General features: G+C 39.3%; 1 protein-coding gene across 1 annotated transcript in view; it reads right to left on the minus strand.

The window, feature by feature from the left end:
- The window catches only part of scaf8 (SR-related CTD-associated factor 8), a 58862-nt gene that overhangs the window by 15319 nt on the left and 23241 nt on the right, over window positions 1–20302 (minus strand). The gene's annotated exons all lie outside the window — the stretch shown is intronic.

The raw sequence follows: 20302 nt of genomic DNA on the forward strand, positions 1-20302 counted from the left end.
CCAGAAAGACTCACTCTGCAGAAAGAAATGAGAACAGCAATAGATCTTGTTAGACACAAAACCCCAGCAAGTGGACTAGAAAATGCCTTTTGTTACTACTAAATGTACTGGGTTGTGAAATGCCCTACATCAGCAATAAAACATTCAAATCTCAATCCTGGTTGTTCCCCTCCCACTTTTTCCTCCCAAATTGTACTTGGCCAATTACCCTACTCTTCCAAGCCATCCCAGTCACTGCTCCACCCCCTCTGCTGATCCGGGGAGGGCTGCAGAGTATCCAATGATAAGACTGATGTCAGAGCGATAAGGTCAAGATCAAGTCTATAGATGTTTTATTTCGTGTAACTCCTACACTGGCCCTCGGTGTCCACTCCATTCTTCTGTCTGGTTTACTACACCTGCAATATACATTAACCCTATTATAAAGGAGCAGGCAGACTGACAAAAAGCAAAAGTGTGGGAGATGTGGACTGCTGGAGACGCCTGGAAAATCTTGTACTTGTACTTGTGCTTAATTTTGTGTCTGGTTATTTTATGATGTTTTAGATAATGGATGAAATATAGAAGTCCTCAACGGAATAGAGAAACAGAGAATAGAGAATAGAGAAATTACTACAGGTGAATAGTACATTCCTACACCCGACCCTTTGTTAAATGTTCTCTTAAAATTTTTTTTTAAAGACAACATTCAAAGATGTCGTTTCTCACGAACACCCCAAAAATAGGGAAAATAAATTAAAAAAACAAAAACAAAAAAGTGTTTCCATTAAATCCAGGTTCTTAAAAGGTCACTATAATGAAGTTACAAGGAAGCTGATTATATTAAGTAAAATATATCAATGACATTTCATGCTTATGTGATACTCCTAGCCTTTTCCAGACAATTTTTAAATAAAATGGTTTTGTAGAAGTGGTTAAGACAATGGATGGATGGAATTTCCTAATTCGAAAGCACAAAACTCTTTACACAGAAACAACTACATGACATGACAGTGTGGGTGGACCACAGGACCACAACAGTCCTGTGCACCTCAGTCTGTTCAACACAAGCTCACGTTGTGAATGCCTGACATCAAGCCGTCTATTCTTATGGTCCATCTTACAGGCCTAAACAGTACTTTTTGTCCTTTGCAGTGAAATTTTGTCTATTTCACCACCAAATACGATCAGATAGGCCCTTGAATGCACTAATCAAATTTGAGCATTAAATGACCACAGCAATGCAATCCTGTTAATATTACTCTATCAGAGGGCAAACTGGAGCAAAACTTTTCATGCAACTATAGAAAGAAAGCAGATAAATCAGAATTGCTATCAATATTAATATCTATATGTTGTTCTAACCCTGCTGAAAACTTGTTGCATCATTAAGTTCAAGATACATCTTAAAATTCACATTATGGTAAGTGACCCAACGGTTACCTCAGACTCCAAATCCATTTATACGCATTGTAAAAGCAAGTCATGGCCAAAACATTGTAATGTAGCTTTGAATCAAACTTGAATGAATATTCAAGCAAGTAAACCAAGGCCTGACATATGGCAGCAAATGAATTATGAAAGGAAATTAGATAGCATAAGGCCTGACTGTTGACGGCTGATGTTCAGTCATTGTGTGCTTTTGCCTTTTCATCAGTTTGGGTGAGAAAATGAGAACATTTTTGCACATTATTATTTTACAGAAGCTTTAAGATAAGGGAAGGGTAAAGTAACACTTAGCGCGTCCTTATCTTCATATTCACACTGATTGAAGACAAAAATAGAATGCTGTCAATACATCAACTTGCCCTATTTTTCCTTTTCTGCTGTAGTTTAAAAATCCCAGAAAGTTGAATCAGTTCACCGTGATACAACGTTAAGTAGGAGAAACGTTTCATCACTCATCTAAGTGACCTCGTCAGTCTCAACGGACTACAGGTATCCCTACCCTTATAAACAATTCAGCTGCATAACGACTGAACCAACGATGGGTCTTATATGCAAATTGCTGTGACCATTAACTAGAGTTACAATGGCCATGTGTATGATTCACAGAGGATTGGATTTGGGAATGTTTGCAATCACAGCATTGTAAGATGGCGACAGGTGTACTCTTAGCCCCCCCTCCGGTTCAGGGATGATGATATTGACAATAAATATGCAATGCTGTGGTTGGCAACCATTCCCCAATCCTCTGTGAATAGTACACATGGCCACTGTAACTCCAGTTAATGGTCACAGCAATTTGGATATGAAAGCGACATTTGGTTTGGTTGTTATGCAACTGTGCTGTTTATAAGGGTGGGGATACCTGCAGTCAGTTGAGACTGAAAAGTCACTTAGATGAGTGATGACACGCTTCTCCCACTAAACGTTATATCCAGATGAACTGATTCAACTTCCTGGCATTTCCTTACCTGGATAATTGAGCATGCATCAAAAGGTAGTTTAAAAATATTTACTCCCTTGTGACACAATTGGATGTAACACAAAATGCTTTCATGGGGCATTCTTTTGAGATTTTGCCTGGGATCTGAACAAACAGCCTCTTATCATGAGAACATCACTGTGGCCTGGCAGTAACTGGGGTGTCAGACTCAGTTCAGTCAGTAAGGAATGATACACTTTTCTTGCATTCTTAACAAGGCGGTCATTTTGACCGTTTTGGATTTTCCAAGTTTAATAACTCTGTGAAAAAAAATATACAGACCTGCCGCTCCCTGAATGCTCCTAAAATTGCATATATTTGCATTAAAATGAGTTTTAGATCAATTGCACAAAAAAGTGACGATAAGATCTACTTAAACGACAATGAGCGGTCAAAATGACTGCGAATAATTTGCACATGATTGTGTGCATCATGTCACTGTTTATAACGTGTGTTGGTAGCATCATTTCCTTCGTGAAGTTCATTGCTCTGTCCTAGAAACACACTAGCGTTCTCCAGTGCAGTGTAATAGTCCAAACGTGATTTCTGATTATTGCTATCATGTCTGGTTACAGACGCAGTTTCCGACGCACGTTGACTACTACCGAGGCCTTGCAGTATTTACAGGCGTTGGACAGCGGCAATTTTAAATTATTTGGAAAATAGTATTAAAGTTGTTAAAATGTTAATTTTGGTGTCAGTCGTATCCTAACGGACATATTAACATATGCAATGCATTAATATCGCAATTGGGTATTTATCTTGACAGAATATAGAGTTTAAAAATCGATGGCCATTTTGACCACCCATGGTCGTTTCAAGTAGGAGTGAAATCCCGGTCGTTCTAGTTTAAGCATGGTGAGTGGTTAAGAAAATAATTTTCTATAGCAACCATTTATTTATTAATCAGAATCTAATTAAATTTAACAAAGTAAAAATATGTCATTGTGCAAATTTAATTCTAACCATGAATATTTGCATCTGATCATAACCTGCAAATTTGCAGAAGATGATACGTATATACTCTTTACATTGCCTTTGTACATGGTGTTAAATAAGAGTCTCTTTTTGAGTACTGACTTAGTTCCAGCTTTTCTGCTGTAACGGTTATTTAATGTCTCTTTTTTCCCTACAGTGCAATGAGATCTTTGTACGCACTATGATCAGGAATTCCTGGGCACAGTATAGTATGATTGGCTTGCTCATGGAGACAAACCTGTGGGATTTCGAGGAATATCAGAAAATGCAACTATCACACTTCCGCCAATATGTGCCAGCACCAATGGGGCACCATTAGCCAGTTGGTTCCCCAATTAAAAAAAAAAATCATCATCACATATTTCATTACCATTCAAACAATTATAGGATATGTAAACATCACTAAAAATCCTTTCAGCTGTTTCAAAATAAAAATATGCCAAGGTTAACAATTTAAAATGATGGATATGTACTTAATATTGAGGGTTGAATCATTACTGCTACAGACGCAGACACAGAGCCCAAATGTGAGGCCATTTTTGCTGAAATGCACAATTCATGATTTAAGTGGTCAAATACAAGTTGAACCAGTATGTAATGCACCCCTTTCGTTTAATCATACTCAAAACAAATAAAACCAAGAAGGAAGTGGATCAATGCTTGCAGATTGAAACATTAGACCTTAAATGTCATCCTACTTAGCTCAAGCAAATTATGATTTGGCCTATAAATCCCCCAAAATACCTCCATGTACAAGAAGCAATATACAGTAACCGAGGCACTAAAAGACCCAGAAAGAAAGAACTGCTTTCCATGCAGCCAAGTAATCACACCACTGTTTTCAGGATAGGCCAACTCAAGTAAGAGAGAGATACGTTTTCTTATTTGCCAGCAGATGGAGTGAAAGTTCTGCCTACCGACTGTCCAGAATGACAGCAATTTATAGCATAGGGAAGGGCAATCATCCTATCTGGGCATCACTTAAAAATCTTCAAGAACGAGGAGCAGTTGGTTGAATTGTGACATTCAGGGTGCGTGATATGAAACTGCAGACAGACACAATATCTTATCTAAGGGTGGGATCACAACGTGTTGAATAAATTACTCCGAGATGGCTTGTTTTAAAAGACAGTCTCCAGTTCTTGTTTTTGATGAAAATGTGTTGCAAGTGAATCACTGTTGAAATGACATTTATCCCGTAATCCCATGATCTCGCCATGCATACTCAGTTTCAGTTCAGTACATGAGATCCCTGCGTGGGATGTTTCATTTGGCAGCAGCATAAATGCATTTTAAAGCAAGCGTGTGGTTTTCAGGAAAACACTACACTGGCAGCAGAAAACAGGTTAAGCACGTATTGTTAAGAGGCATAACAAGTGTTATGAAAGGCACCATAAACTTTGCACAAGAGTAAGACAACAATCATTTTCAGTTTGTGAAAACAAAAAGAAAAGTTAGTACACACTAGGAATACTGACCAGGAAACTTATATTCAACCTAACCTAAACTCAGGTTATCAAAACTGCTTTGTGTGTATCTTGTGTACATGTTCTTACTGTGTAAAAGGGAAGTTTCAAATGGAGACACTGTTGGTACTATAGGAATCAGCAGCAGCACCCTACTTTCTACATCTCATTAGGAAAAACTATGAGATTGTGGATCAGTAAAAACTGATAAAAGATCTTTCTAAAGAGCTTCTTCTTTTTTTCTAACCTATGCTGTAACCAGGCTTGACACAACACATGGGATTTGTATGCCAATGTGTCCTAGACAGATTTAATCTGCAAGTGGCGTTCAGGTTCTCAACCTGCAAAGGCAAACTTTGTTAATTATCAAGAACTGCTTACAATAAGTCTGTCCTCTGGATGATCTGTGGGATGACAAGAGCCCGCAGAGTAGGGATGGGTAACATGAAGATTTTAACCGTGCTACTACTCTTACCGATACTGCTTATCGATCTGGTACTTTAACAGTACTCTTATTGGTTCTTTGTGTTTTTTAAGAGGAAAAAACAAAACAACTTAAGAACAGAATTAACATTGTTTTATTTTCTCATGTCTGGGCAGAGCTTTAATCACTAACACATGTTTGTATAATTTAGTTAGTTTTTTGGGAGTCTTTTCCCCTTTTCTCCCAAATTATACTTGGCCAATTACCCTACTCTTCCAAGCCGTCCCAGTTGCTGCTTCACCCCCTCTGCCGATCCGTGGAGGGCTACAGACCACCACATGCTTCTCCGATACATGTGGAGTTGCCAGCTGCTTCTTTTCACCTGACAGTGAGGAGTTTCGCCAGGAGGACGTAGAGCATGGGAGGTTGAACACCATGCTCTCCTAAGCTTTTCCATATGCAGTGTGTCAGTCATGTTGTAGCTGGGGCTTGTTGTGACGGATGTGCTTCAGAAGATCCCCGAAGCATGCTGCTGTTATAATTTTCCACCCGACCAAAATGCAAATTTTGATAGGGTTCTTTTTAAAGCGGGGGGGGGGGGGGGGTCACACTGTTGAGCTCAGCAGATTTTTTATTCCAGTCTGCAATGAGATCAACTGTATGTGCATTAGCATGCATATATGTGTGTGGTTACATTTTTTAGGGGGCTGGAAATTACCCAGTAATAACATGGTAATTATCACATAATTTCTTAGAAATAAGGTTGAAATTACCTTGTAATTTGGGTTAGGGTTAGTTGTAAAATTACCTGTAAAAACTACCACCTTATTACGCGGAAATTACATAGTAATAAGGTGGTAATTATCACGTAATTACTTAGAAATAAGGTTGAAATTAACTTGTAATTTGGGTTAGGGTTAGGTTAGCTGTAAAATTACCTGTAAAAACTACCACCTTATTACTGGGAAATTACCTAGTAATAAGGTGGTAATTATCACGTAATTTCTTAGAAATAAGGTGGAAATTACCTTGTAATTTGGGTTAGGGCTAGCTGTAAAATTACCTGTAAAAACTACCACCTTATTTCCTAGTAATGTAATTATAGCATAATTTCTTAGAAATAAGGTGGAAATTACCTTGTAATTTGGGTTAGGGTTAAGGTTAGGGTTAACTACCACCTTATTACTAGGAAATTACAAGGTAATTTCAACATTTCTAAGAAATTATGTGATAATTACCACCTTAATACTAGGAAATTACTAGGTATGTCAACATTATTTCTAAGAATTACATGATAATTGCCACTTTATAACTAGGAAATTACTAGGTTATTTCCAGCCCCCTAAAATAAAGTGTTACCATATATATATATATACAGCTGATGATTGCTTACGACATGAAACAGGCTCATACTGTCTCAAAGAATGTACTTGAATTACTGGGTTATATTAAAAAAAAAATTATATAATAACTTTGTTAAAATAAACACTGAATGGTAGGGAAAGTGCTCAACAAATAAGGAGCAAAATAATCCAGTGAGTCAAGTAAATACTTTATGAGACAGTACTGCTATGCATTAAAATCTTTTTTCCTGTATCCGTGTTTATTTATATATATATAGACAGATGTAGATAGATATAGAAATGTGCTGACACAAAGAACTCATAGTCAAGCAATTGAAGAAATGTATTCAAAGGATACAAAACACTGAGCGACATCATTGACTACTTTATTTTTGGGGGTTTTATTTAGAAAAAAACATTGCCCAAAGTTGACAGAACAGCCAGCCCAAACAAAAACAAATAGGAGCTACTGGATGTTGATGACAGGTCCCAGTCTTTTTACGCTATTCCCCTCAGCTCCCCCTCCCCCCTCAACAGGCGCTCCGACCGACCGGAGGAGGTGCCAGTGCAGCAACCAGGACATATACCCACATCTGGATATCCACCCATAGACATGGCCAATTGTGTCTGTAGGGATGCCCAACCAAGCCTGAGGCAAGATGGAGATTCAAACCGGCAATCCCCGTGTTGGTAGGCAACGGAATAGACCACCACACCACCCAGATGCCTATTTTCTTAATTTCTACAATACCAGTAGATGAACCTTTAACGTCAGAGCTTATCAATACTACAGTCTTTAATAATTTAGCACCGGCACCCCACACCAGGTTTTGGTACCCATCCCTACCGCAGAAAAACAGCCCCCACATGCCCCCGAAGTACACAGATCAGTCCCCAAAAGAACAAGTCAGGCCCGCACCCCTGGGAGGCCCCCCCACCACCGACCCCCAGGCGCAGGTACAAGTCGCACCCCATAGGCGTGAAACCCAAGCCACAGACGGCAAACCCAGACCGTGGGCCCAGAGCTGGGCCCCGTGACTAACAGCCCGACTTACCACCAGGACCATCCACCTGGCAGGCAGGCCAGTGGAGCCCCATGCCCATCCACGTCCGATGTAGGGGTGAGGCCCTCCACACCGCCACCAGATAGACGCCCCATCCAGCCGCAATCACCGAGCACACACCCACATAGCTGAATATACCCAACCCAGGCCAGGCCACTCGACAAAAACCTTCCCTGGGGCTGACAGGGCCCTGCCAGCACCCACGGACAGCCAGACAGCTGTCCCCCACTGCATGGCCCACACCCACGATGACAAGCTGCCACCCAGGGGCCCCGAAAAGCACCTGGCGGTGCTCATCGTTGCCCTGTCGGAATGCAGCAGGAAGGACGCCACCCAGGACCAAGGACAGAGTGATCTACCTGGGCAGAAAACTCTAAAGATCAATAAATCAGTATAGCCAATACACTGACCTTTATCCACCGAACATTACATAGGACACAGATAGGCTACATGTCAATGAGCCTCATCTAGAGATTGTTAATATGTGGGAAAGGAAAGGAAAGAACAGTTTATTGAAAGTTATGATCTTGGTCAGCCAATAACTTTGGTGAACCCAGTAAACAATGAAAATATGCTTGAATGCCACAGTAAATACTGCTATAACTAGACTTTAAGGTTTGACAAATTTAAAATCTATGACCAGCCTACCCATTATAATTCCAGCTTGGAGTAATTCATTTTTACTTCGGAGCGTTTCGGGGATGACTTTTTGGTTGGCCAACCGAGAAGTTAGCTCTGGGCTCTTTTGACTCCGCCTCTATGGGATATATGAATGGGGTTTTGGTTAAATACCTAAATTAAAGTCTATGGTCAACAAGTTTAAGTGCTTTGGACATTTTTCCTATGATAACCGTCACATATGGACAGTGTTTATAGGTTTTGAACTATTAACTCCATGGCTAAAAGGAAACCGCTAACATAAGCCCTTGATTCCATTGGGCGTGGCTCTATGACGTTGCATCTGCAACACGGTTTTATTCCACCCTCCGTACGGCTTCATACCCCATAGGGAGCATTTCAGAAGCGGAGTGTTTTGCTTGCATGCCTTGTGTCATATAATACCTAGTCTTTTTTTCACTTCCAAGATGAACCTCTCGTCATCTCGTCAAAATTAGACCACACCAGTCAGGTTTTACATACACTGACCAACGGGACTACTTACTTTGTACCAGTTTGAACAAAACTAAAATTATTTTAATGTTGTCACTAGTAGGGACCATTTGTGAGCTAGTTGTTAGTGTAAATCAAACAGTGCTTTAAATCTGCTGTTTTGAACATCATGAGCAAGATTTGGTCCCGAATGGCCCATTATGGGAAAATGACTGAGGACCCAAAACTTCTCCTGGCTAAGACTTACAGCAAGCATTCTTCCAGAAATGTCTCCCTTGTAAGGTTAAGCCTGAAGGCAGGAGGTTGATCAGCTGGCCGTCTGGTGCAGCCATAACAACCTAGAGCTGAACATGCTTAAAACAGTGGAGATGATAGTGGACTTCAGAAGGAGTCCCTCAACACTGCCCCCTCTCACCATACTGAACAACACAGTGTCTACAGTGAAAACCTACAGATTTCTAGGTTCCACAATCTCCCAGGATCAGCAGAGGATGTACTTTCTCCACCAGCCAGTGCTGTAGTACTCGAGTCCAGGACTCGGACTCGAGTCCTGATTTTCAGGACTCGTGACTTGCCTTGGACTTGAGCACTGATGACTCGAACTCCAACACTGGGGACTCAAGACTCGACTCGGACTCGAGGTTCAGTGACTTGACTACAACACTGGCGTGTGTGCACATGCTTGCAAGTGCATTTGTTTGGCTATTGTTTCACAAAGTAAATAAACTCACTTTGAAATGGTGACAGCTGTGTAATTTTTGTTTAATGTAGACCTTTTTTATTTGTATGTCAGCTTTTTTACGGTGCCAGGGTGGAGCACTGGAGCCCATCTTGGAACTCGACTCAGATTCAACCTTGATGACTCGGACTCGGACTCAGGTAATCGGGACTTGACTCAGACTCGACTCGGACTCCAACCCTGGGGACTCGAGACTCAACTCGGACTCGAGGTTTAGTGACTCGACTACATCACTGCCACCAGCTCAAGAAACTCAACCTGCCTCAGAAACTGTTGATTCAGTTCTACACTGCAATAATCCAGCCTGTCCTCTGCACATCCATCACTGTCTAGTTTGGTTCAGCCACCAAACAGCACAGGGACAGACTACAAGGGACACTTAGGTCTGCAGAGAAAGTCACCGGTGCCAACCTGCCATTCAGGACTTATACACCTCCAGACTCAGGACACGGGCAGGCAACATCACTGCCGACCCATGACACCCTGGTCACAACACGTTCCATCTCCTCTCCTCTGTTAGGCGTTACAGAGCACTGTACGCCAAAACAACCAGATATAAAAACAGTTTCTTTCCGCGGGCTGTCATTCAAATGAACGCGTAACACTGTCGAAAAAATCCAACCATTTCGTATATACTGTACTGTACCTTGTACATATACTGGTACGCTCGGTCATGTCCATCTACCTCAGGCATGTATGTAAGTAACCTGCTAAAATCTATTTCAGAATCTCCAATATATTCTCTGCACCATTGCACTTTATCCCCTCTTATTTCGCCTGCAAAAGTCAATCCTTGTGTATATACCTGAAGACTGTTGAGTTGTCGTTTTGTTATTCTAAGTACACAGAGAGCCACGAAACCAAAGTCAAATTCCATGTAGTGCAAACCTACATGGCCAATAAACATGATTCTGATTTTGATCTGATTCTGAAAAATAGAGCTGCACCAACTGCAATTTTATTGGCTGATTCCAATTTAATAAAAGTCTGACCTGCCAATTCCATTTTTCCCCCCTAAGAACTATAATTGATAGCATACACCAACACTTTTGTAACTTTTCTTTAATGGAAATTTCAGTTGTATGTTCATAATAAAACACTGACTGTTAAATAACGTTAACACTTTCTCCAAAACTACACCAGGTTACAGGACCTTCTCTCAATCTCACTCAAACAAATCTCAAAATAGAAAAGTGCTTCAGGTTACTGGACAGAGCTTTTTTGTACAAATAAAATCTAGGGTTGTATTCGATCGTTGCCATGGTAATCGACGGCAAAATCAGTACTCCCATTTTCCCCCCCGGGAGGCGGTAAACACAGATGGCAATATGGCATGGGAAAAATGTGAAAAACGGTGTCATGTGAACACAGCATGCTAGCTCTGCTAATAATCGTGTCTATAATCCCAAAGCAACAGAAGTAATGCAGTTAATTATTTAAGATTTCATGTAAAGGTCTACACTGACAAAAAAGCTTAATTTCTTATTTCTTTTCAGGAGCAACGGATTTCACTTTGAAGCTGTTTTTGTGGCATTCATTTCAATGAAAACAAAATACTTTAAAGTCTGATTTTGCCTTTGTTTCTCAATAACATAATTACAATAACAGCCTAATGATGGTATGTATTATAGACAATTAATAATAACAGCAAACATATGAGCAATTTAGTTTTTATAGTCTATGGCTGTAATTTATTTAATTTGATTATTCCACAGTAGGGCCAGGATTTTGGGATTTAGCTGTTAATTTTTTCTTTTTGTTGTTGTTAAATGTAGGCTATCCAGTATTTCACACACCCTGTCTCTGAAGTACAGCAATGTGCGAGACCAAATTTTAACACTCGTTGAAAACTCAACCGCCTTAAGTTCACAACTGACATTTGGATCCCAGCTTGGAGAAGCAGCGGATGCCTTCATCATTCCAAATTAAAAGCGAGTAGCTGTTAATTTATTTAATTTTATTTGAATGTTTGGAAAGAAATTGTTTGTTTATTAAAATGCGTGTTGTACTGCTGTTATTATAACCGTGTTAATTGCGCTACCTACCTTGTTCTATTTATTACAGTTCATTTTATACTATATAAGGCCATATATTTTAATTTAAATTATTCATTTATTGAAATGTGTGCTTAGGCTAATAGCTGACAGAATTTGGAACTGCTCCTAGTGCATAGGAAGGGTTAAATACAGAGGACAAATTTCATTTCGACGTATATGAGTACTGAGAAATTACAATAGACTATAAATAAATATAAATTTCAAATCACATTTGTTGGAGCTAGTGTGCCGTTTCTGCGCTTTTGTTTCACGCTTTCTCGGGCATTATCTCAGATTCGGAGCCAATTATAATGAGCATTTATGTAGCTCTATAATTGATCTATGATAAGAAAAAATTGCCACAAGCTGTTATGTCACAAAAAGTGTATAGATAGGACCTCGTTTAACCAAATCCCTCGGGATTACATACATGCATAAAACACACCAAACCTTTTGGAAAATGTTTTTCATTAACAAACAACAATACTGTAGAATAACAGAATCCTTCACAATTAATATATTCAATTAAACCGTAATACATGTGTTGCACTGCTATGCCCTCCATCTCAGCCAACAACGGAGAAATGTCTGGCGGACTCCTTCCCCAGTCACATTGTATTACACAAGTGATAGGCATTATTTGTGTAACCTACACAACTAGTTACCAAATTTAAATATATCTTTCCTTTGGTAAAATCTAACTTTTGTTAGAGTTTCTTGTTTGTCTTGGATAAATTTTTAATTTACTATCTCTGAGTCCGAGTCCTGATATTCAGGACTCGTGACTTGCCTTGGACTTGAGCACTGATGACTTGAACTCCAACACTGGGGACTCAAGACTCGACTCGGACTCGAGGTTCAGTGACTTGACTACAACACTGGCGTGTGTGCACATGCTTGCAAGTGCATTTGTTTGGCTATTGTTTCACAAAGTAAATAAACTCACTTTGAAATGGTGACAGCTGTGTAATTTTTGTTTAATGTAGACCTTTTTTATTTGTTTTTTATTTTAAAGTGCATCTCCATGCTCATTTTGAGCTCGTCTCCGCCTACTGCCCAATTTGGGGAAGGAAAAAATAATCCAGAGAGTGAGAGGCTGGGGGTTTGGGTGGAGCCTGATTGTTAGAAGAGGGACAGGGTGGAGTCACATGGAGCGCTTGTGGGTAGTCTCTCCACTAGTCTCATGCTTGAAAATGAGCTTGATCGGAAAATAAACGAGATCATGAGTGTGCACAGAGAAGCCCACAAAATCTACCTTTATACCGGAGGTGGTAAGTAACCTCCAAATGAACATCTGCTCATTTCAACCCTTAGATGATGGACTGATCCAGATTTTGTGAGGTTAATACCAGTACCAGATTTGTGTTCAACTGCTGACAATATGACTGGTATTATTGTCTCTCATACGTGAATAGCACTACATGGAACTCAAAACTACAAAAAATCTGAGTGGAGTTACTCTTTAACGATCAGAAAGACTTGAATGTGTTTTGCAAAGGTATTTGGTCAAGTTACCGTGATGCGGTTTCACTTTTGTGTTTCTTGCATTTATGCACTTTAAGTATATGCCAACACTTGACCAGTGTTTTCAGCAGATATTTCAAGGGTGGCTTTACATAAGGTAAAGGTATTTTCATGTAGATAATGTTAATAATACTATCGCAACAATAATTCATTGAGATTTTCCAAAATAGAGATATTTTGTACGTTCAAACTGATTATAACTCAGGGCAAGAACTTTTCCCCCATTAATTAATCCAATGAAACTATCAAAATAATTGACAACTCTTTTAAAGGTCTCATGAGGCAGCATTTAGAGCACTATAAACTTCCGCGACTTGACATATATTCAAATGATGGACGGGCATTTTTAGAGGACACTGATATACTATTGACTAGTTTCAACTTGGTGGTAGAAGATAACTCGTCTCCTGAAAATCTCACGCAAACAAGCCAATCAAGCATAGCCAATGAAGCCAAAAGAGAAGTACAACAGCACCCACTTAATGGATTTAACACAATCAAAAGACCTGGGTAGGCTGACGAAGTGGCAGTCTAACGTCTCCCTGCTCTTTATTCGCCTGCGTCAGTTGCCAGACTGATTTGTGCTACTTATCATAAAGGAACGCAAGGGTCCGGTCTTTCTGAAAGCAGGTAAATCAGAGCCATATCACTAGTTGACAGCACTGGTGGGTGTGGTCTCATAGTCGCAATCATATTTCTTATTATTTATAACTGTTTGACAATCCTAATCCTGGGACAGTCACCCACATATCCAGATTGAGCGTACATTTTGGATAATTTTGCAAAGTTGTGTTTGATCATTTCTAGAAATGATTCCTTCGCTCATGTCTCTTTGTCCTTGGTTTTTGAAAATAATTTCGCGATTGACTTCTGATTTTGGATTACAGACCTTGGACTATCTACAACAGAGATATTTGGCTTTGACTGCTGCCTGGATTGCGATGCTGATTTTTGGAATTCGGACTGAAAAGAGATGCCAGCTGAGCCGGTGGCTGGCCAAGCTAACTAGCTGGCACAAACAAAACGCCATGGGAACAAAAAAAGAATCCCGCAGCTGAGGAAGTCAATGATATAAAAAGATCGCTCAACTTTCTGATGGAGGAAGTTGCAGCAATCAGACTACAACAGAAAACTATTTTAGACCTGGTAGAAGTCGTCAAGGCCCTGAGGCTACCTAACACTGAGAAGGAAAAGAGCATTGTCTTCCTGGAGAACCGGGTGGCCAATTTGGAGCAGTGCACGCAAATGAACAACATCGTCCCCGGGCTGGAGACCAAACCTGGTCATAAACCCGGGCAGTGACGATGATGAACAGTGGGGAATTCAGTGAGCTGAACTAAAAACTCTGTGGAGCAACAGCGACTGCTTTCCTTTAGTATAAGGGAAATGAAATGGAAAATAACAACATTGAGGCATGTCACCCTCTACCTCAGAAAACAAGTGATAAACTGGCTATAATAACAAAGTTTTCAAACAGAAAGCATAAAACCGCACTGCTAAGGCAAGGAAAAAAGCTGAAGAGATCAGCTTCAACGAACATCTAACTAAAAGGAATGCGGACATTGCCAGAAAGGCACACTTCCTGAGAAAGCAGAGGAAGATCCAACCTACATGGTTAGCAAACTGCAAAATCTTGATAAAACTGAATGGAACACCAGAAGAGGCTAAAGTGTTGGTCATCAGAGACATGGAGGAACTGGATAAATACAAGTGAATCCAATAGGACAACACAATAAGGTAATAAAAAAAACAAAAAACAAAAACAAAAAACAAAAACAAAAACAGAGTGACTAAATACACTACATACAACCATGACAAGTTCTGCAAGATGTCTTTCATCTCATTCTGGAGATAATGATGAACAGCAAACAACAAGGACTACAGAATATGATAAACTAGGATTGAAAACTTCTGAGTAAACTGAGCATAAATCACAAGATATGGAAAATGATATTGATCTGGAAAATAATTTCTTCAATAATATCACAGACGATCAGTTTAACATGAAGGTTAAGTCTGATCATAGTATACTAATCATTAAATATTAATTATCCCCTTTAAACAGCAGAAACCTATTATGCCAAATTCAAAAATGTCAAAGATTATCTAAGTCAATTTAAGAAACCATTCAATATAATAGCAATATCAGAGACTTGGCTCAGCCCTGAGAAGGATGTGGACTTTTATAAATTTATTTCTGATTTTTCCCTTTTTCTCCCAATTTAGTGGCCAATCGATCCCCATTTTAATTCAAACACCCACCCTCGTACTGCATGCGTTCGCCAACTGCATCTCTCCGGCTGGCAGTCTCGAAGGAGACGCCTCGCCACTTTTGTGACAAGGTGAATCCAGGCCGAACCACTGCTTTTTCCGACACACCCAAAGACGCATTCATGTGACGAACGCAAGCCGACTCCGCCCCCCTCCCGAAGACAGCGTTGCCAATATTGCTGCTTCATCGAGTCCGGCCATAGTCGGATCTGACGAGACCGGGGCGCGAACCCCAGACCCCAGTGGGCAACTGCATCGACAAAAAAGCCGATGCTTAGACCGCTACACCACCGCGGACTTAGAAGGATGTGGACTTTGAGTTGAACGGATACGAATTGACTTATATGAACAGGAAGAAAAAAAGGAATGGAGGGGGTGTGGCTTTGTACGTGGATAAAAGCTTCAATTATAAGGTGGTGGAAAGCATGTCAACAGCAGTTGTCATGCTTTCACACAAACAACATTAAAGGTATATAGTATATTACATAGCACTATTAGAAATGGAGAGACTACATTTATCCTCAGTATTTCATCGATAACGATAAGACCAATGTGGTTAGTGGTTTTGCTAAATTCTTTTTCAGTGTGGAACCAAAATTGGCAGAAAAAAAATATATCAATAACCCAGAAACAACCAAAGAGGGGACTGATGATTACTATAGTGCTAGAAATCCGCGTTCAATTTTTCTTAGAGCAGTAGAAGAAAAGGAAATCATGGCTACTGTAAGCAAATTAAGAACAAAACTTTACTGACTGGAATGAAAATGACGTGACAATAGTCAAAAAAGTCATTGATAGTATTGCAAAGCCACTGACTCACATCTATAAATTGGCATTTAAAATTGGTAAATTTCCAAGCAAAATTAAAATTGCAAAATGTATAGCTTTTTCTATAACAGGGGATAGACACCACTTCACAAATTACAGGCCTGTTTCTTTACTTTCCGAATTCTCCAAGATATTGGAAGAACTCTTTACTAACAGATTAGACAAATTCATTGAGAAGCGTAAACTGCTGACTGACAGCCAGTGTGGATTCAAAACAAACAGATCAACATCAATGGCACTAACTGAACTAATAGAACTTACTAACTGCATAGACAAAAAAATGTATGCGGGGAATATTTTTAGATCTAAAAAAGCTCTTGATACTATTTAATACAATATATTACTTGATAAATTGGAAACATATGGTATCAGAGGAGTTATGCTTAATTGGCTAAGAAGCTATTTAAGAAACAGGTAACAATTTGTGAAGATAGGTGAGCATAAATCAACATGCATGGATATCAATTGTGGAGTCCCCTAGGGGTCAGTATTAGGGCTGAAATTGTTCGAGTCGCTGCCCATCTTCTGGCGCAGGTTGAAAACTCACCTCTCTAAGAACTACTACCCTGTTACTTGCTCTTAGCACTTATTGTATTCACTCATTTAAAAAAAAACTCTTTCTTGCGCTTTTACTTTAAAACTGGATTTGCTCTTAGATGTTTGTTTAGAGAGAGGATGCACTTATGACCGCTGATGACTAGTAGTTCTCCTGATTTCCTATGTTAAATGCACTTATTGTAAGTCACTTTGGATAAAAGCGTCGGCTAAATGACTGTAATGTAATGCAATGTTTACTGATGACACCAATATTTTCTGTTCTGGGGACAGTTTACAGCAGCTTTTGGAGGTGATCTTAACAGAAATAAAAACATTAAAAAGGTAGTTTGACATAAACAAATTATCATTAAATTGAACAAAACAAAGATACATATGTTGTTTGGAAATTGTAAAATAAACACTCAAGTACAAATGATAGACAATGTCAACATAGAAAGAGTATATGAAAATAAAATTCTGGGTCTGATAATAGACCACAAAATCTGCTGTAAACTCCATATAAAATATGTGCGAGAAAAACTGGCAAGGAGCATTGCAGTCCTGGCAAAAACAAGGCACATTCTGGATTATAATGCATTGTATATACTGTGTTGTTCACTTGTATTGCCATATCTGAATTACTGTGTGGAGGTATGGTGTAATACCTACAAAAGTAACCTACATCCATTATGCATACTGCAAAACAGGGCCATAAGGATAATTAACAATGTAGGATTTGTAGAATTTAACACAGCACAAATAATGTATAAAGCAAGAAATAGTTTACTACCGAGTACTATACAAAAAATGTTCTTCGACAGAGAGGGGGGTTATAATTTGACAGGAAAGTTTAATTTAACGAAACTGTTCGTGCAACTATGAAGTGTATGTGTATTTCAGTCTGTAGGGTGAATTTGTGGAATGGTCTGAGGTCTGAACTCAAGTAAAGTACAAACATTATTCAGTTCAAAAAGATGGACAAAAAAATTATCTTTAAGAGGTATAGGTATGAGGAAGGTTGTGATAACTATTTAAGTTTTATATTATTGACACTGGGTGATATTTGGGTTGTACATAGAACTGGAATAATTGCTTATAAATTGTATACCAGATAATGATTATGAGTTGAGTAGTGGAGAAGGGGTAGGAATAAATAAATGTATACTTCCTCATACTCATTTTTGAACATGTAGTATTTGTGCTGTTTACGAGAATTTGTTTGAGTTTGTTGTATAGGTTTATTGTCCATTTCAATTTAATATATTGTTTTGTTTTTATGTTTTTTTACATTTTACATGTTGAAGATAAAAAATGAAATAAAAATAAAATGAAAAATAAAATAAAAGTCAAAATAACAATTTGGGCGATTACCACACTAGCTAGTCAGTGAGACATGGCATCGGGGGAGGGAGACAAAGTGAGAATGGAAAGAAATGTATTACAAACATGGTATAATTTTTCAAATATCATGGTTATCATCAATATCAGTATATCGCGACCCCTTATGCTGAAGTACTCCTTCATATTTTTGTGAGTGATCGCACAGTGCCATACAAAATAACATCGGTAAAACAAGACTTAGTGAATGGATTTGAGCGTACTTTTCTCATACCACCATAGCCATTGGACAATGTAACGGTGTTTGGCTGCTTACCAAAGTTTCTGTTTTGGTTGGATGTCTTTAGACGGCTCACTTTCCTAGTAAACACTAGTCAGCTAACAGAGTTACTGCAGCAAATTGATTACTATCTCACTCTCATTCCTCCTGCATAATTATTTTCTGACAGGTAACATTTTTCAGACTGTCTTTTTGAGCTCATCATCTGTGACAGACGTAGTTCTTGGCTATTCTTGATAGATTTTCTCCCTGGTTCATTTCTGCAGTAAAGATGTTGGGAGATGCTAAAAACTCATTTTCACTTTTCATGAATTTATTCCCTCTTTGGCAGCAAAACATGTTATGGCAGCCTTCAGAAACTCCTGCAAGTTAAGCTGGATTAATGAAAAACTTTCAGAGCTGACTGACTATGAAAGGCTCACTATAAATGGACTAAAAATACAAGCTAGCCTAGCAACATTAAGGCTACAAACAACCCAAAATGCAAAACACTGTAAAATACCATAGTTACTCTGGTACTCTCTCCATTCAAAAACAATACAACCCCTACTTCTTTAAACTTAAGTTTCAGGAAAAAAATAGTCTTATATTGGGGCCAATATGGTATCCTCTCTCTCCAGAGTGGTAGAGAAGTCTCAGCATAGGTTTTTCCGTTCATTCAGTTCAGGTGCGGTGGAAATTGCTTTGGGCACCTTCAGATGATAAAAAAGTTGTTCTTCGCTCAACACGAGGTAAGGCGCAGAGCTTTGTGCAGACACTTGGTGCAAAGGCAAAGCGCAGCACAGATATATGTCATCAAAGCTAAGCTAACTTTAGCATTGGATTTAGCTATGTTTGTAAACTGCATGCATATTCACAAACCCAGTAGCCCCATCTGACTTCTGACATTTCGCCATGCATTACTTTTCCTGCAGAGATCGTGCTATGTTTTTAATGTCGTGTTATAGGGAACTTTTTCTTACATTTTCTTCCATTATCAGGGAACTTTTTTCTTCCATCGCTCTTTATCTCCCTTGCTTGCATTTATCGCTTCTGGCTACGCCAAATATAGCTGTTATCTCATTGGTTGTGCTTTGAAATCCGCTGCAGCCAAGGTCAAAGTTGAAATCATTTGAACTTTGAATGCAACACTCGGGTGACAATTTCCAGCGGTGAGCCACACCGTGGGTAGCGCTTCCACCTAGTTGGGCACCACCACTCTCCCCATAGGAAAACAATGGCACAGCCAGCACAGAGCAGTTTCACCGCTGATCATGTGCGAGCACCTTTAGACGCTGCACCATAAGGAAAACCCTGCACTGATCTCATACATGGCCTCTCTGGAATCCCTACAAATCTCAATAACAGCAATTAAACAGATCATGTGTGCAAATGGATTAGGTCAATTTTTATTTTGGCAGAGAGTAACTTTTAATAGCAAAACACGAGCAAAATTGTCCAATGTACAGCAGCCTTGTAAAATAAAATGAGCATATTCCACTGTTCTTTTTTTACCCAAAAAGGTAGAGAATTGTCATAGGATATTAAAAGATTACAGGGCGGACTGCGCCCACTGCCTTTCCACCAGACAACATTGTTATAGAAACGCATTTTGTTCAATACTCATGGAAGGTGGAGGGAGGGCTAGGTATGTGGGGGAACTCTAATGATCTCTTCAGGTAGAGAAAGCCCACTAAACTTTCCCTAATCGCTCAATATCACTAATAGTAAATGGTTATCCTGCCTGTAAAAACGTGAACACATACTGAACACACATTATACACACATTCCCTTCCAGTCATTTTAGCACTTCTTTTTAACGTCTCACACACAAAAATGCATGCATGCTCTCACTTTACCACTCTTAGACACGAGTTACTGGAGTGTGGCCTTGTCTCCAGGCAACAGCTCTAGGATAATAGCGAACCTCTGCATGCGCAAGAGTCAATATAGGAAAAAGACAGCACTGCTTGTCTTT

Source organism: Lampris incognitus, chromosome 16, assembly GCF_029633865.1.
Source record: "Lampris incognitus isolate fLamInc1 chromosome 16, fLamInc1.hap2, whole genome shotgun sequence".
Classification (NCBI taxonomy): Eukaryota; Metazoa; Chordata; class Actinopteri; order Lampriformes; family Lampridae; genus Lampris; species Lampris incognitus.